Source organism: Salarias fasciatus, unplaced genomic scaffold, assembly GCF_902148845.1.
Source record: "Salarias fasciatus unplaced genomic scaffold, fSalaFa1.1, whole genome shotgun sequence".
Classification (NCBI taxonomy): Eukaryota; Metazoa; Chordata; class Actinopteri; order Blenniiformes; family Blenniidae; genus Salarias; species Salarias fasciatus.
Window position 1 is genome coordinate 81,116 of NW_021941398.1, and position 17,802 is coordinate 98,917.

Consider the following 17,802-nt stretch of genomic DNA (forward strand, 5'->3'; position numbering starts at 1 on the left):
ATGGGAGCTGCTGCAGACAAAAAGAAAAAAACAAGTGGCAGCTCCTCAGTTTTATCTCAGGAGAAGCCAAGATGGCGATTTATGTCAGCAGGAGGAACAAGGTGGAGGGCAGAGGAGGACAGGACGTCAGAAGTGTGGCAGCTGGTCAACGTCAAATCCAGACTCCGGCTCGAATACCGGTTTTTTAAACAAAACAATGATTTAAAATGTTTAATCTGAATCAATGATTTTTAGAGTCTGACACACACTGTATCACTGTAAACTGTAAATAAATGCGAGTTTTAAAAATAAAAAAAAAATCTCTTTCTCTCTCAATTCAATTCAATTCATTTCATTTCAATTCAGTGCAAAGAAGCTTTATTGACATGACAAACACACATTGACATTGCCAAAGTGTCACATAAAATAAGCACACAATAGGTGCGTTCAGGATGGCAAAGCCAGAGGTAGGCGGAGCTAGACGAAGCAGACGTGCTGTGGGGAGGAGTTATCAGTCTGCCTCCAACTCGGACAACCGTATGGTTCTCCATGTTTGTGTTTCTCATGACTCCCACCATGGGGGGTGTTTATTTATGCAAATGAAGCGTGTTACCATGATGAGGAGTGGGCTGGGGTCCAGTCCCCTGCCTGTGCGAACCAGAGCGGTGGGCCAGGTAGCGGTGAGTTGCTCTCCAGCAGCTCCTCTGGGACCGATCTCGTTTGGGTCTCGTGAGTTTTCGATGCCCCACGTAGGTCCTACGTATCAGTGATGCCGGGCCAAATCTGGGCGGGGCGGCTCAAAAGTCTTAAAGGTCTGCCTCTGGCTTTCTCACATCGAACACACCTAATATAAACAGTTTAACACACTTCGCTGAAGTAAAAACAGTGCAACTCAGTGCAAATACTATAAAATACAAATAAAAAATAGAAACAATAAAAAAATTGTATCTTTTGTACTTTGTACGTGCTGAAAGTACCACTGTGCAGTAGGGCTGTAAAGTGTTTACAGTGTTATTATTTTTAGATGCAAAATGCAGGACCAGTTCCATGTGCTTGTACACAGCATCATTCACAGAATGGACATGGTCTTGGTCCTGGTCCCGGTCCCGGTTTGTCCTCCAGCCCGACTTCATGGAGGTTTCAGTTTTTCAGTTCTTTTCCTGTCACAGCCGTGTACGAACCTGGCTGCTGTGTTTGCACACTGCTGTACTTCCCTGAGCAGGTCTGGCAGTTTGAGCATGTCAGACATGCTCTGAAAGTCAGTGTGTGTGTTTGTGAAGACAGGGAAGTAGGGGTCCCTGAGGTCCTGGTCCAGGGGGCAGGTGGTCAGGAAGTACAGCTCGGTCTCCACCTGACCTTGTGTGCAGTGGGGGAACAGTCTGTCCTCTCGGGGGATCCAGGTCTGTCTGTGTCAGCCTCTCTCGATGGCCGGGTTGCGCTCGCTGAGCCTGGACCTGGTCCAGGATCTCTTGAGCTGTGGGTCGGTCACAGTGTTCAGGTATTCTGCCACCATGTATTTTCTGTTTAGGGCCAAATATGTTTCCAGTTTGCTCTGGTTTTTAATGGATTCTGTCCAGTGGTTCAGGTATTTCTCTTTCTGTTTCTTTATAATTTGGTTGGCTCTGATTGGCTGTCTGTCTGGTGGCTCTTTCTCTCTGTCTTTCTCTCTCTCTCTCTCCCTCTCGCTCTCTCTCAGCCAGTCTCACCTCGTGTCAGTCAGTCAGAGCGGCATGCTGTGTTTTATCTGGACCTATATAATAGGAGCTTGTCAACAGTATACAGTAATATTGATCTATTATTACAGTAAACATTTTGCCAATAATGTAATATATTATTAAATGATTGAAGCATCAATAATAATAAAAAAAAAAACTACAATAGCGATATGTAAATAATGGCTGTGTTTCCTTGAAATGAAAAAAAAAAAAAGAAAAAGAAAAAAAGAAAGGGGATGCCTCCTGGACGCCTCCCTGGTCAGGAGTTCTGGCCATGTCCCACCGAGAGGAGGCCCCGGGGAAGACCTAGAACATGCTGGACAGACTGTCTCTCAGGAGATGGATGGACTTCATGAACTTCCATTGCTATTCAGATGGTATGCATATCTATGAAGTCAGACGCTAATCAACCTAAGACATAAAAGCCTGGGTGAACTTTCAAAAACACGAACAGAAAAACTGAATTTGAATGGAGAAAATTGGACCTGAAAAGCAACAATAAATTCGAGATCAATTGACTGAAATATAGTTTTGAGTTTATTGTGATACACATTCAAATTAAACCATTTAAATTAAACATTTCAAATTAAACCGTGTAAATTCAGATTCAAATCAGGGCTGAAGTACCCGGCGGGAAGGTAGGGGGCAGCAGAGGGCAGCAGAGGGCTGAAGCACCCCTGAGTTCTCCGCAGTGATACCAGAAGAAGAAGGTGGTGTTGTTATCGTCCCGCAGATCGAAACAAGTTTCAGGAAAAGGAGTAAAAACGGTGATCAAACGGTGTGATTGGCTCCTCGGACTTTGTGTTTTCAAGACCAGGTACGTTCAGACTCTCCCGTGTTGATAAAAACTGACGCTAAACGCCCGCGTGTCTACGTAAATCTACTGAAAACAGACAGTGTTTGGCTCACTCTGTACATTAATACTTGAGCACTTCATCAGTATCAGAAAGCTCTGTATTGACCTGTTGGGATTTCTACTGCACCAGCAGCAACAGCAGACACTCAACCAGCTTTCGTTTTCTGTCAGTGGGTAAACAAGCCAACGCTAGAATTCTGCTCCACAGGGATTGAACGATCAAGTCACAATCGTTTTTGGACATCTAGATTAGTAAGTCGATGGCTAAACACAAAGACCCGTGGCGACAAACAGGGAAATAAGCCATAAAAACATTGGACAAAGAGGACATAAATATTTTCCATAGTTTAGTGTAGTTTAGTTTAGTTTATTGATTTATTTGACAGGGACCATGTACAAATACATTCATCTTTCAATAGAAAAGATGCTTTGTGCCAGATTTAGCAAATGCTAATTTCCATCTGCAGTCCTTGGGCAGGTTCACAACAATAACAGTGCAATTACATAACTGTTAATGTTAAAAACTATTACAAAACACAATACATTAGTTCATTTAAAATTAATATACATCAGTGTCAAATCCTATGTACAAAATCAACCGGACTGATGCTGACACAGTTGGTTATCAAGAATATATTTCTTTAGATTTCTAGTAGAGTAAAGTTAAGAGGTGGAGCAATGTTATTGACAATTTTAAAGATATTTCTTAAGTTTGTAAATGAAATTAAATTGTCAAAACTTAGTATTTTATACCTACAGAGAATATTGCAATGATGATAACGAAGAGGATTTTTGTCCAGTACCTTTAGTTCCTGATTATAGACGGATCTGAGAGGTTTGAGTGTGGTCTCATTGGCCTGAGACCAACAAGACAGGCAATAAGTTATGTGAGGAATGATCATAGCATTAAAGTATATAAAAGATGTCTCTGCCTCTGTCTAAAGGAGGAGATATTGTACTTAATTGAATTGCATAGTTTTTTTATATGTTTCTTAAAACTTAAAGGTCCCATATTATGCTAAGTTTCAGCAAGTTCCAGTGGGTCTCAGAGGTCCAACACCAGTCTATTTGATGTTTTTTGCCTAAAAATCCAGTTTTTTCCTGGACTTCAGCCAGCCTGAAGTCCCCTCTCCTGAGCTCTGCTGAGAACAGGCCGTTTCTGGTCTGTAGCTTTACATTCTAATGACTTCTCTGACCACGCCTCCTGCACACCATATATGGGAGAGGGCGTGGCTCTCGCTCTGGTATCACGCTGTAATGCTGACACACGCAGAGCGGCATGTCTGCTACGAACTCTGTGGTTCAACCGTACTAATTTGATCCAGAGTCTGACCCAGAAGGAGAGGCCCCTGAAGAAATCCAAACTCTGCGGCTGCAGCAGGACGTTTCTGAACAGTAAGTTCTCGATAGTATGTGTCCCTGATATTTTTCTTTTAACTTTTTTTGTGTGTGTTGTTGCACAGTAACTTATGCAGCTAGGTCACGTTAGCTCCTGCTAACGGTTACATCTCCGCTGTCGTCTCGTTACTTGGAGCTCTTTTGTTGGATGCGCACGATTGTGAAAAGCTGATAGTTATCTCTCATGACTGTATTCTTGCAGATTACGGAGAAAAGGTGTCGTCAGAGGACTGTTACTAGCCTCCGCTGTCTGTTGACAAAGAAGGCCAGAAAAAATCTTGTTTTGTGATGTTTAGAGCAGAGTCGTTTGTCATAACAGCTCCCTGCCATTTCTTTTTCACATTATGTACTAATTTAGCGTAAATATGCCTGTATCAATAATCTTTTAGTCAGTTTTCATAATTGGAGTCGGTGCACAGTGTTGTGTAAGCCACACTGTTCTCCATGTCCATATTAGTCACATGCTATAAATGAGATATTTCTTGCACCTGAAGTGGCTTTAGGCTCAGGTTACTTCTGATCCACCTCTGCTTGTCCACTCATTTTTTGTTGAAATGTTCACTTTTCTCATTGGACAGGTGCAGCTGTGGAAACTGAGCTACCATGCCCACAGAAGCTGAGAATATCTGCTGTTTGGAGATACCGCAGGTAGCTTCATCCACACCCAAACTGAAAATAATTTGTCTTGATCAGGCTCCATGTTACATTTACAGTATAAATACAGTCCATACATTTACCTTCTGTAACTCCCTGTAGGTCACCAGACGGCTGCGGGAGGTGGAGCAGCAGCCGTCCTGTATGGTGGACCATCCTGGGTTGGAGCCTGTTTGCCTCAGTGTGTACTCTCTGCAGAATGCCTGCCAAATATATGGTGCTGACTGTGGTCCTTCACGGCTGAGAGGAATACACCAGTATGTTATGCTTTGTATCTACATCAAAGATGTAGTCTTACTTTGCTTCTTAATCTTACATAATCTTACAATTGTAACAAAACGTGATGAATGTGAATTCATTTTGCTTTTTTTAAAACTGCATATTTCTTCCAAAAGTCGTTGGTCTGTACAGCATTCATGTAATCACAGAGTCACTTCTGTAGACAAGCATTTATTGAGATCACACACTTTACATATGACCATACCACGGGGCCAGCCACTGGCGGTGACCTCCTCTGTCCGGCCGCTGAACTGTGCAGTCAGGTCCTCTGGAACGGGGATGGCCAGGACTGCCTCTGTGTGTGGAGCCGGATCCTTGAAGATTTCTTCAAAAATGAGGTCCATCATCTCAGCAACATACCCTGTTTTAGAAAAGACATGCACAGAGAAACTGTTGTTTTTGTTTTGTTTTTTAATTTTACAATGACAGAGTTTTTTCCTAAATACGTCCTGGTGTTTGGCACTTTATCTGATTCACTGTTTTCACAAGGTTGTTTTTGGTGTGTTGAAGGTTCTTCCCAAAACATATGCTTCGGTTAAAAAAATTAATAAAAGAATATGACACGGAACGTTGGCTCTGTCTTTAGTTGTTTTCTCTGCATCCTCCCTTCATGGCCTTTGGAAAGTGGACCTTGAAGAGGGGCACACCTTCGTTTTGGCTTGTGGTCGGTTGGCGTTTTCATTATAACACATGGCAGCCAGGTAGAGTCTGCAAGTACAGGAAAGAAAATCAAAGATGTTAACGCTGACAGACACTTTTCGCTAGACAATCACACAATTTCTATGTAACCAGTTTATTTTACCTTTAATTTCAGTGAAATATAAAAACCTGGAGAGTCTGCCCTCATGTCGCCACAACGATTACTTTGTCGTCCTGACTGAGCCGCTGCAGCATCACATCCTGCAGTGTCTTCCAGTGGCGAATGACTGCAGGCTCGATGAAGGATCTGGCACGCCGGCGAAACGTGTCATATTGTCATAGAATCATATTGACAGAGTCAAAGGAAATGTCAGAGTTTGAATTAGGGATGCACATGGTTAACCGTTTAACCGCTAACCGATAACAGGAACTTTGACCGGTTAATACTATCGTTTTTTTTTTTTTTTTAAGCCCCAGCTGGAGCGAAGCTCTCCACAGAGCCGTGCGTCTTCCTGCAGCTGGCATTATATTACGGACATCAATGACGGCGCTGCAGATGACTCCTTAACTCACTGATTTCAAGGGCCTCATGTTGTACAGTCGGAGGGTGTGTATCTTTGTGCGCATTGACGCATGTGGCACAAAACCGGCGTTACGTTGAATATTATTTTTTATCTCCAGACGCCGCGGGTCGTCCAGATTCACAATGAAATGGTTCAGTATGAAGCCGCATCATCCAGATAAATATTAAGCTCCATCAGAACTGTTTAAAAATTGGATTTCAGAAGCTAAAACTTTATTTTGGAAATTAATCAGAACACAGATCACCAGCGCGCTCACTCTCGACATAATTTAAAAAACAATGAGATGATTGAAGCCTACAGGACTGTTAATTATATCTAAATCTTGTAGCTTTTTTTTACATTTTAGATGAGAATTTGCTGTTATTGTAAATCTGCAGTTAAGCACCGGACTGTGCCGAGTCAGTCACTCAGCTGAGCGCACATTTCCGTGTCGGAATGGTGGGACGTTTGCGTGTCGGAATAGCGGTAATTCGGAATGGTGATGTGTCTAAATGGTGGTGCGTCGGAATGTCGGAGCAGCAGCATGGAGCCGCTCAGCAGGGCGTTTAAAGGTCGTCCATGCTTCGAGTCGCTTTGGAGCCTTGGCGCTCCACCTCTTTCTGTGGGGGGGGGGTGTCAGCGCGGTACTCACATGCAGCGTCGGAGCATGGAGTGTCGGGTCGGAGCGCCCCTTGTACGGCCACGTTGCCCTCCGCTCTACACTGCGCCCGAGGCGGCCGCCTCGTTCCCCTATTCCCATTCAAACCGCGGCGCACAGACGACGCCATGACTGCATTTGCACCTCATGCTACTAGGTGCACTGTTTGCATGTTCAACCTTATTTTAAGCCGGCCACACACTACAGGATTTTTTCAATCTTCCCCGATTCAGACACCACACACTACACGACAGCAGAGGACAGATCGTACCCGATCTTCCTCTCCTGATCTTCTAGTGTGTGTGTCGCTCCGGAGCAGAACACACACCAGCAGATTCTTCAAGCCGAGAATCGGCTCCTCACTCCCCCAAATCTGGCGTCGTCCGACGTGACTTTGTGCTGTTTCCCTTCATTGCTGTTTTTACATTCATCTCCACTTTCAATAAGTGGAGAACTCATTCGTTCCCTCAGTTCATTCATTCACATCGGTATCGCTCCTTCAGTGCAGACCCCCCCCCCCCCCCCCCCCCCCCGCCGTGCGCACGGAGCACGGACTGTCAGCACCTTGTTAGAAAATGTAAATGTTCCAGTACAGAAGAGGGAAACATAGTTTCTGATCATTTTATTATAATTTACATTTAATAATAATTCAGCTTATTAGCTAATCTGTTTGTGTGTTTTTTTTGTTTTTTTTTACTTTTGAGTCCCGAGTGCAGCAGTAGAATAAAGTTATTAGCAGACCGTGTCAAATAAAAGCTACTTTTTAAAATCTTTTTTAAATCATCAAATATCTTAAATCATTCTTTATGTCCACAGATTTGATAGTTTAAATCAGAGTAAAAATACGTTGATTAGGAAAGTTTCATTATAGTCCGCTCTGTCTCTGAGGGCACGGAATCAGTGGAAAGTTTTTTTTTTCTTTTATTATTATTTTTTTCTTCCCCATTCTTCCGTGATGGTTAATAACGGAGATTAATTAAAACATTGGGACTATTGCAGGACTGGCGGAGATGAGGATATTAGATCGGAGTTTGGGTCTGAATGGAGGAAATCCAGTTCATCCAGGAGCGACAGGATGAACCATCACTTCCTGTACAGCTGAGTTTAGAGCTCTGGCTTTTCTGTTCCACTGTCATATATAGTGAATATTAGGGGTGGGACGAGACACAAATTTCACGGGACGAGATGTCTCGCGAGATTGAGTCCACGAGATCGAGACGACACGAGACCGGTGGGGGGGGGGGGGGGGGGGGGGGGGGGGGGGTGGGGGGGGGGGGGGGGGTGTTGGTGCTGAGGTGTGGGGCGCAGCGCGGTACTCACATGCAGCGTCGCAGCATGGAGTGTCGGGTCGGAGTGCCCCTTGTACGGCCACGTTGCCCTCCTCTCTACACTGCGCCCGAGGCGGCCGCCTAGTTCCCCTATTCCCATTCAAACCGCAGCGTACAGACGACGCCATGACTGCATTTGCACTTCATGCCACTAGGTGCGCTGTTTGCATGTTCAACCTTATTTTACACAGACACCACAGAGGAAGAAGGGCTGCAGGCTGCAGGCTCTCTCTGCATGCTGTTAGAAACAGAGTGTGAGCCGGTAAGACGTGGTAAAATGTTCATTGATGCGATGCACCGTTTTTTTAATAAAAGAGAAGAACTGAACGATCGTTTCCGCACATTTTCTTTACGTCGTATCAATTAAACTGTATCACAAGTAGTTTGTGGACTCAAAAGACCAAGATTCCTTGCAGATAGAACATGCGCAGAACAGTATTTCATGTCCTTTTCGACCGGGTTTTTAAATATGAATATGAGCAGATTCAGGGGTTTGCACGTGTTTATATGGCTGTGCGCCTTGTAATGTATCATTCCGTCAATATTCCAGTTAATAAAGAGTTTTTGCCTTTATATAAACGTACTTAATCTCGCGGCATTCGATCTCGCGAGATCTCGTGACACGAGATCTCGTCCCATCCCTAGTGAATATATTTCACAGACATATATTCATCCAGCTCTGACAGCTGCGGGGGGATTTTTTTTTGGTGAGACGGAGCTGTTCATCCAATCAGAGTGCTTTATTTCGAGGGTGTGGACAGCTCTACTCAGAGCTGATCGGCGCCTCTCGGAGCTCCACACACTACAGGATTTGCGATCGGAAATATTGAACATGTTCATTATCTCCGATCTCCCCTTCCGACGCCTCCCGAGAGGCTCCGACCGGAAACAATCTCTCGGAACACACCGCACACTACACGAAGAGCGGACCCGAACTCATTTGCATACTCCCGACAATCGGACCCTGTCGGCCTCGATCGGGAGGAGAAGATCGGGGCAAAATTCGGCCCGATTATCCTGTAGTGTGTGGAGGCCCTTACACAGACACCACAGAGGAAGAAGGGCGCCGCAGCCGCTGCAGGCTCTCTCTGCATGCTGTTAGAAACAGAGTGTGAGCCGGTAAGACGTGGTAAAATGTGCATTGATGCGATGCACCGTTTTTTTCAATAAAAGAGAAGAACTGAACGACCGTTTCCGCACATTTTCTTTACGTCGTATCAATTAAACTGTATCACAAGTAGTTTGTGGACTCAAAAGACCAAGATTCCTTGCAGATAGAACATGCGCAGAACAGTATTTCATGTCCTTTTCGACCGGGTTTTTAAATATGAATATGAGCATATTCAGGGGTTTGCACGTGTTTATATGGCTGTGCGCCTTGTAATGTATCATTCCGTCAATATTCCAGTTAATAAAGAGTTTTTGCCTTGATATAAACGTACTTAATCTCGCGGCATTCCATCTCGCGAGATCTCGCGGCATTGCGATCTCGCGAGATCTCGTGACACGAGATCTCGTCCCATCCCTACTGTTGAGGTGTACATTATCACCGTCCGCATCGTCCATACATTATCCCTTACGTATATAATGCTCGTTTTACATGAAATATATGTTCATATGGCAGTGCTTCCTCAGGAAATAAAAAAAGGGGGGGGGGGGGGGGGTGGTGTCGCTGCTAACGGCTAACGCTGCTAACACTGCCGTGTTCGACTGTCGGACAGTTTTTTTTCTCTCTCTGGTGGAAACCCTGATACGTCTTCTCTTCAACGTCCCCTGATATTATTTACCGTTGTGTGTTAAAATGAACCCCGACTATAATGATAAATTTGCTCTATGTGGTTCAGCTTGCTGTCAGTAACATATCTATGAATAATTTAAAAATATATATAAATTCAGTTAACTATATTTTAACAAAGTTTATTTCGCACGGAGGCCGCCATTGTTGTGCACGTTGCAAAGCATTCTGGGTAGTGACGTCACAAAGTTGTTTCACCTCTCGGCAGTGTTTTTAGGAGTGATCTGTTCACAGCTTTATAAGCATGAGTGTTCAACCCTTTCAATTCGAACCAACACGAAACCAAATACAGAGCGAGGACGAAAATGAAAGTAACAGAGGAGATGACGATAAAAATGGTCGCTATCAAGAGGAAGAGAGAGTCAGACAGCTGCTGGTGCCTTTGTGGATGCTGCCTCCCAGTGGCGACCGAGAGAGAGCGTCTGCTGCAAAGAGCTCAATTTTCTTTCTGTTGCTGTTCATGGTACTTATTTACTTTATATCGTCACGATTAACATAATTAACACAAAAATGACAAACGGAGATGGCTGCTCTCTCTACTTTACCATAGATCTCCCCTGTATCACAGCGCATCCAAACTTTCAGGCTGTCTGCAGAAACCCGGACGTCTTGTGGGAAATTCAGCCCGGGAGGGGGGGGGGGGGGGGGGGGGGGGGGGGGGGGGGGGGGGGGGGGGGCGGCAAATATATAACATACCGGAGAGCGGCCACGCACACGGCCGGGAGAGCACACACAAATCTTCTGTTATCATTTAAAATCTGGCACGGCGGCCTAATAACAGTGTTCTCACCATATTTAACAGTCCAGAACACTCCACATCAGGCCATGTCCGGATTCTCCTCCTCCTCCCTGTTTCAGCTGAGCGTCACTTGCTGGTGTTATTCGGACTCGTTTTGAGTCATCATCACGTTCCCCTTCCTTCTTTTTAAAAAATGACAGTAAATTTAACTGTCTTTTAGACATGTTTGATTCGCCCTTTGCTTACTCTCTTCATGAATAATCTCAGATGCAACAACTTTCTGTCAGAGGCGGGTTTGATTCACTGCGTCAGCAGATCTGCGGCTCTTTTAAATTACTTATTTTTTTAACCTTTAATTGTATTAAACAATCAGAAATTAGTAACAGTTGTTCTGTGAATTAATGTTAGAATATTATTATTTTATGCAGTTAACGTGATTTCTGAGTACAGGTATGGGGAGCTGAACTCTCCCACAGGCATCTTCCCACTCATTCATTCATTCATTTTCTGCCGCTGGTCCCTTTCGGGGTCGCGGGTGGCTGGAGCCGATCCCAGCTGCTGTGGGCGAAGGCGGGGTATGCCCTGGACAAGTCGCCAGTCTGTCGCAGGGCTGAGCATCTTCCCACTCTTTTCTTAATTTTCTCTCCTTAGGAAAGCTGTGGATGCTCACCACACTTCCTTTGTTTCCCTTGTTTTCAAAATTACATCCAAAAGCGACGCAATGTGGCATTTTGTTCAGTTGTAGCTGACGAGAGAAGTACTTTGTGAGTAGTTTGTGGCTTTGCTCGGTGAAGACAACTACCTGACGTCATCACTCCCAGAATGCATTGCGCGGCCAAAACATGGCCGCCACCATGTAAGCAATAATCCTATAAACGAGTGGCATTTTATAACTTATGCATTATGTTTATACTTTTCTAACAGCGTATTTTAAGTGTAGACATCAGCGACAACATTTGTAGAGATAATAGACATTTTAATCGGGGTTTGCTTTAAAGTAATGTGAGGAGAGGACTCTGTTAGCAACAGTAACTTACGTTAGCTGCCATGCTAAAACCACTTTCTACAGGCTATAACACTCGGAAGGACGATATAGTAAAGCAACATAACATGGTAAAACTTACAGCTTCCACGTTTGTAGCTTGGTCGCGGACAGCTGGAACCGATCCAGGCTTTAGCTTCAGCTTCTTGGCGAATCCTGATGTAAACTGGCCCTCGTTGTGAAAGCAGTCCGGAGTGAAGTGGTGAGCACACACACACAACTTCTTAGGCGTTCTTGCGGGTGCATCTCCCTCGAAAATGAAATTGATCCACTGGGCCCTCAAACCCTCAGACAAAGGAGGCAAAACGGACTGTGGTGCTGGCTGGTGCAGCCGACAACAGAGCAGCTGCCGGGCTTCGCATGTTCCAGCAGCGTTTTCCGGGGGGCTGAATAAACATGAGTGTGGGCGGTGTTACCAACCCGAGGAGGAGCGCTTTGGGTTTATGACCTCATAAACCAGGGAATTTCAAAACGGAGCGTTTGAGCACACATTTTCAGAAAGGTGGAGCAAGCAAGAGAAGGAGAGAATGGATTTTTCTCATTTTGGGGGGGCTTGTGCACAGGCTCAGGACGCATATCACTGTTACAAAACCATTGTAAAGTGGATTTTGCATAATATGGGACCTTTAAAGTTTGGTCCAAATGGACGCCTAAATACTTCAGATCTGTTGCAATGCTTATTTTTTCTCCATTAACAAAAATGTCAGACATTTTCTTGGGTTTGTATGATTTTGTGAAAAACATTCCATTTGTCTTTTTAACATTTAGTCTTAGACAAGAGGATTTGAACCAATTTTGTATATCGTTCATTGCAGAAGACATTTTGGATGCCACTTGCTCCATCTCCATTCCATGTACATAAATGACTGCGTCATCCGGTTACATGATGATGTTAATATCTTTGCACACTGTCGGAAGATCATTAATGTAGATACGAAACAACAGAGGTCCCAGAATTGACCCCTGTGGGACCCCAGTTGTGTACGATTTCAAAGAGGACAGAGCATTATTTGTTCTGACACACTGCATACGATTTGAAAGATATGACTGCAGGCATTGCAGTGTGTTAAAGAGCTACAGGATTATTTTAGTACAACACATTGTGTTATAGTGACAAAATGAGCCTACAAGAACGGATCCTTAAAGCAAAACCACAAAATTACGATAGCTGCTGACTCAAAATTTTATGCTAACTTAAAGCTATAATGCGTAACTTCGGTCGCCCTCTAGCGGAATTCTGCGTTCCTACAACAATAAAGCCGGCGCTTCCATATAGGCCTGCACAATATATCGTTTGAACATCGCCATCGCAATGTGTGCATGTGCAATAGTCACATCGCAGGAGGTGCAATATTTTTATTATCATTATTTTTAACTTTTGTTTTGCTTCGTAAAAGCAGCAAGCTGCTCCATGCGCCGCATAACCCTCTCTCCCTCCATCCTGCTGGGCACTCACCGGCCCCCCCTCCCTCCTCCACAGCAGGGGGGGCGGCTACACTCTGAACACAGGCGACATGCAGGAGGAAACGACGAAGGATTTAGTCCCCAAAAGAAGGTCAACATGTGAAATTTGGATGTATTTCGGCTATAAAAAAAGACGATACGGAGCAAAACAACGTCCTCTGCCGACAGTGCCTCGCCGTGGTTGCCTCAACACGAGGTAATACGTCAAACCTGTTGGACCATTTGAAACGCCATCACAAGACCCCAGGTGAAACTTCATCTTCTCAAAAAACAATTACAGAAGCCTTCGCCGGCATAACACCGTATGGTAGGAACTCCAAATCACGGATCCAATAACTTTTTACCGAGCCGAAAGACATGGTGCCATTGAACACCGTGGATTGTTAAAGAGAGATTTAAAAAAATGATCGGAACGCTTGACAAGCGGTATGAAACACCACGTATTTCTCTCAAGTGGCCATCTCCCTAAATAGAGCTATTCAGGTCATCTGGTGAAAATTCTTCTATTTTTAATATCGCAAAATATATTGCAAGCCCCCAAAAAATCGCAATGTCAGTTTTTTCCAATATCGTGCAGCCCTACTTCCATATGACATACGCCCAGGTGTCCCCGGTGTCCCTCCTCCCCCTCTCCCCCCAACCACTGCGATCTGTGTTTCCACAGCGCGAATCACCGTTGGTTTTTATTCTGTGTGAATAAGGACAGCTCGTGAAAAAAAAGTGGGCTCTTTCGAAGAGGTAGTTATTGTTTTTTGTTTTTTTTTTTCTCCACAGAAACGCAAACACCGTATTTTACGCACTATAAGGCGCACGTAAAGGCCTGTAATTTTCTCAAACTAAAACAGAGCGCCCTATAATTCGATGCACCTTTTTTGTGGGAATTATGGTAATCACCTTGATCACATGAGCAAACAACCCCTGCTTGCTAAGCTGCTAAGCTAGCTAGTTTAAACAGAACGGCACACATGAAGCTTCAGGCACATTCTCCACTCTCCAGGGGTGGACTGGGTTGTAAAAGAGGCCCGGGAGACATGGACAGACCGGCCCACTTCATGCGTAGTGTGGCACCAACCAGCCAGCAACACAAGTTTCATGTTCCTGAGTTCCTCGCTGAAAAAAGAAGCAATTTGGACCACAATCATATATTAATAATTAACCTTAAGCTTTAAGTAGCTTACTGTAAAATTACTGCAGGTATATTATGATTTTATAGCATGTTGGTACAATAGCATTTAGCTTCCCTATTTGCCAGTCTGTTAGTGACATCACCTGTCTATACCATGAGTCAACCACTAGAGGGCAACTTAATTACAACAATAAGTTCATTTCACAAAGTTTGTTTTATTTAAAAATAGATGAACAATATAGATGTAAATATTATTTCTATATATATTATAGACAAATAAACTACACAGCAAGCAACTATACAAACAGCTATATACAATCATATGATAACTTATCCTTTATATAAAATAAAAACTGTGCAGCTATTATACAAACAACTATACACAATAATACAATATAAAAACTTATAGTTATTTATACCTTAACCTTTGTTAGTCAGTTGTGTTAAAATGTTCACGACCATCCACAGTGTGGATCACAGTCCTCTCCGGGTCTCCTCTGGAACACATGCCGGCCTTTATGGGTGAGAGACAAAACATGACATTAGCTATAATAACACATCCTCCCGTCCTGAAACCTGGGTTAAAACTAATAGGTCACATTGTAAATGTTAGTTCAAGAGTCTGTAACAATAAGTCATTCACTAATTTAAAGATTGGTAAGTAGCTAAGTCACACGCTAAAAGCAGTGTGAATAGAAATATTCCTGGATTTCGGTGCCGATGGTGACCTTCATATAGTAGGCTATTGGATGGTGGTGATGATGTAGTTGATGGTTGTTTGATAGGAAAGTGACAAGGGAACCTCGACCTCCTCTTGATCCAGAGTCAGACTGATGGATTTGTTTGGATTTTTCTATATTGAGAGTGAGGTGTTCCTTGAGACAGACATCATATTTTCCAAGTAAAAGAATGATCTCTAAAAAACAGCCATGATCAATCGTCTCATCATCTAAGGTGTGTGCTGCTTCTGCCTGCTTTCCTCTGTGGCTCAAACCCCTCCTGCCGATGAGCTTCATCACATCCATGATGCGCTCCAACACTTGTCGCCTCCTGTGGACTTGCTGTCTGTGAAGTGACATCTGAGGTCCCATGACAAGGTCCTTCATGGTCTTTTTAGGAGGACCTGAGAAAATATGCCTCGGCACAGTGTCTGAGACTGTCACTTCTCTCATGCTCATCGACTCTCAGGTGTTCGTGGGTGAAGGTGGTCACGTCAGTGATAAAGGAGCTGCTATCTCAACATTACCATAAGCCATGCAAAGAAAGCAGAAGAGTGTTTTGGTTTGTTCATTATATGTCAGTCATTTCTGGTTTGTTCCATCAAACAAAATGGCCTCTGCACTACAGGGCTGTCTGCCTTCTGCTTGTGGTGAAAATGGAGGAAGACGTCTAAGTCTGGCTTTGGCCTTGTGAAATAATCAACTGATGGGGGGAACCTGACTTCTTGGCCTTGGCCTTCTGTGTCAGCAGCAGGGACACCAGACTACAAAAATGATTGTCAGTGTGAACTGTTAGAGCAGTTTTAGTGGTTTACTATCAGCAGCATTTGATATTAGTGCATGTGGGTCATGGTTGGGCAAACAAGCATTATTGTCATCAGCCTTACCGTAACAAGTCTGGGATTCACTTCTCTGTCCACATCTGGGTTATATTTAATCTAGATAAGAGATTAATATTATTAATTATGCTAGTTTACCAGTAATCATCATCATCACGCATCATCATCAGTAGGTATTTTACATAAAAAAGAAAAAAAATAATAAATTCTGGGATGTATCACTGAATTATTCTGATAGCGAACTTGTACAGACAAGTAAACAATTCATTAATTTATGGTCATTAAGTATTACAGTCAATTAATTGATAAGAACAGGTTAATTTCAACCAGATGACAACGTGGCTACAAAGGTGAAAGACTCCATCCCATCATAATTAGCAACAGCACAGCCAGGCTCACATCTACAGGAAATGTCTCTGTGCTGAATTATCTCACTTTAACCAAATTGACATTTTCATCAAAGCATCAACAAGTACCAAACATAACTTACTTGCCGCTCATGAAGGGATTTTCTCTTTTTGTCCCTGAGCTTCTCAGCGCCACCTTTTTATTTTGTTTTGTTTTGTTTTTCTCCATATTTTGCGCATTCCTGCATCCATCCAAAGTTGCCGTCAGATGTCCGTCTGGCTGTGTGTGATTGACAGGTGAGAGCAGCTGCAGAGTGAGGGAGTGGGTGGGACTTAACCACCGCGGGGATGAAATGTGATTGGCTATCAGCAGCAATCCCAGGTAAACCAGCCTGTGGCATCAGGAGCTGTCCAGCTGACAGCCCAGCCTCCCTGTGGAGCGGACTACAGCGCTGTTGACGGTGTCGCGTCAGACTTTTTTTTTTTTTTCTCGTGGTCCGACCGGCCCACTGAGGCAGCGGCCCACCGGGAAACCTCCCGGTGCTCCCGATGGCCAGTCCGCCCTTGCCACTCTCCCAACCGTGGAGCACGGCGAGCGGCTGCACAGCCGGCCGACGTGGGAAGCGGCTGGATGCCGGGCGGCAGCCTGCACGCTGCGACTCCGACAACGGCCGGCCCCCGCCCGGCAGCTCACCCGCTGGGACGCCGGGAGGGGCTGGTCGGTGGGACACTTCACTCAGGAGACGGCAGCTGGCTGAACCCCGGTGACCGAGCGAGTTCGACCAGTCGTGGCCGCTCTGAGCTGCACATCAGTGAAGAGCAGCGATCCTCAGTCAGACTGGCTCTGACATGTCGCTTTACTCACACATTTCAACTGAGAATGTAACCACCTAGACTGCCAATATGTATTTCTCTCATACTATTCTATACATCCTATGCGCCTTAAAATGTGGTGCGCCCCATGTATGATTTTTTTTTTTTTAAATAAAAGCCATTCATTGACTGTGCGCATATTAATCCAGTGAGCCTTATAGTGCTGAAAATACGGTAGCTTGTTACAAATGGAAGACGAGGTGCCTGCTAATTTGTAACTGACAGGTTAGTGGATGAAAAGACCCAGTGGTCTTTAGCGGAAATCATTTGTTGTCCGTTAGTCTCCAGTCGCTGCTACTTGATGAAAAGAGAAGTGTTACACACAAAGTAGGAAAACACCATGCCAGTCCCACTAATTATAGAAAGTGTGTCAGTGCTTGTGCTGCAGCATTTACTGTACCATGATATGGTGTAGAAAAAAAGTGCACATTTTTTTCATCGGCAGGACTGGTAAACACACACACAAGCTATTGAAGAAATCACCAGGATATACACGCACATGAACTCTCTCTCTCTCTTTCTCTTTTTTAGAATGCAAAATAAAAACTCTTTCTCGGCCATTTCTTTAGATTATCCGCCATGCCGCTTCCTCATTCTGCCTGAGCTAGGCCTGTTGCTATGAGACCCTCCGTGCATCCTCCTCCTCCCTTCTTGTTGTGAAATAAAATGCGTAATTTCCTGCGCGCCAGCACGGAAATGTCACCGGTCGACACGCAAAGCAATAATTATATACAGTATATTGAAAAATCCCGCGACATGTTAGAGGAGTCTATCGGCTTAATCTGCATT

The 17,802-nt window shown here is 44.3% G+C and overlaps 1 protein-coding gene across 1 annotated transcript in view; it reads left to right on the forward strand.

Annotated features, from left to right (window-relative positions):
• Positions 1-2,399: 2,399 nt before the first annotated feature.
• Positions 2,400-17,802, forward strand: part of pold4 (DNA polymerase delta 4, accessory subunit) — a 36,544-nt gene continuing 21,141 nt past the window's right edge. The window contains exon 1 of the mRNA XM_030087742.1: positions 2,400-2,511. The gene's annotated coding sequence lies outside the window, so the exon portion shown is untranslated. The remainder of the gene's footprint in view (positions 2,512-17,802) is intronic.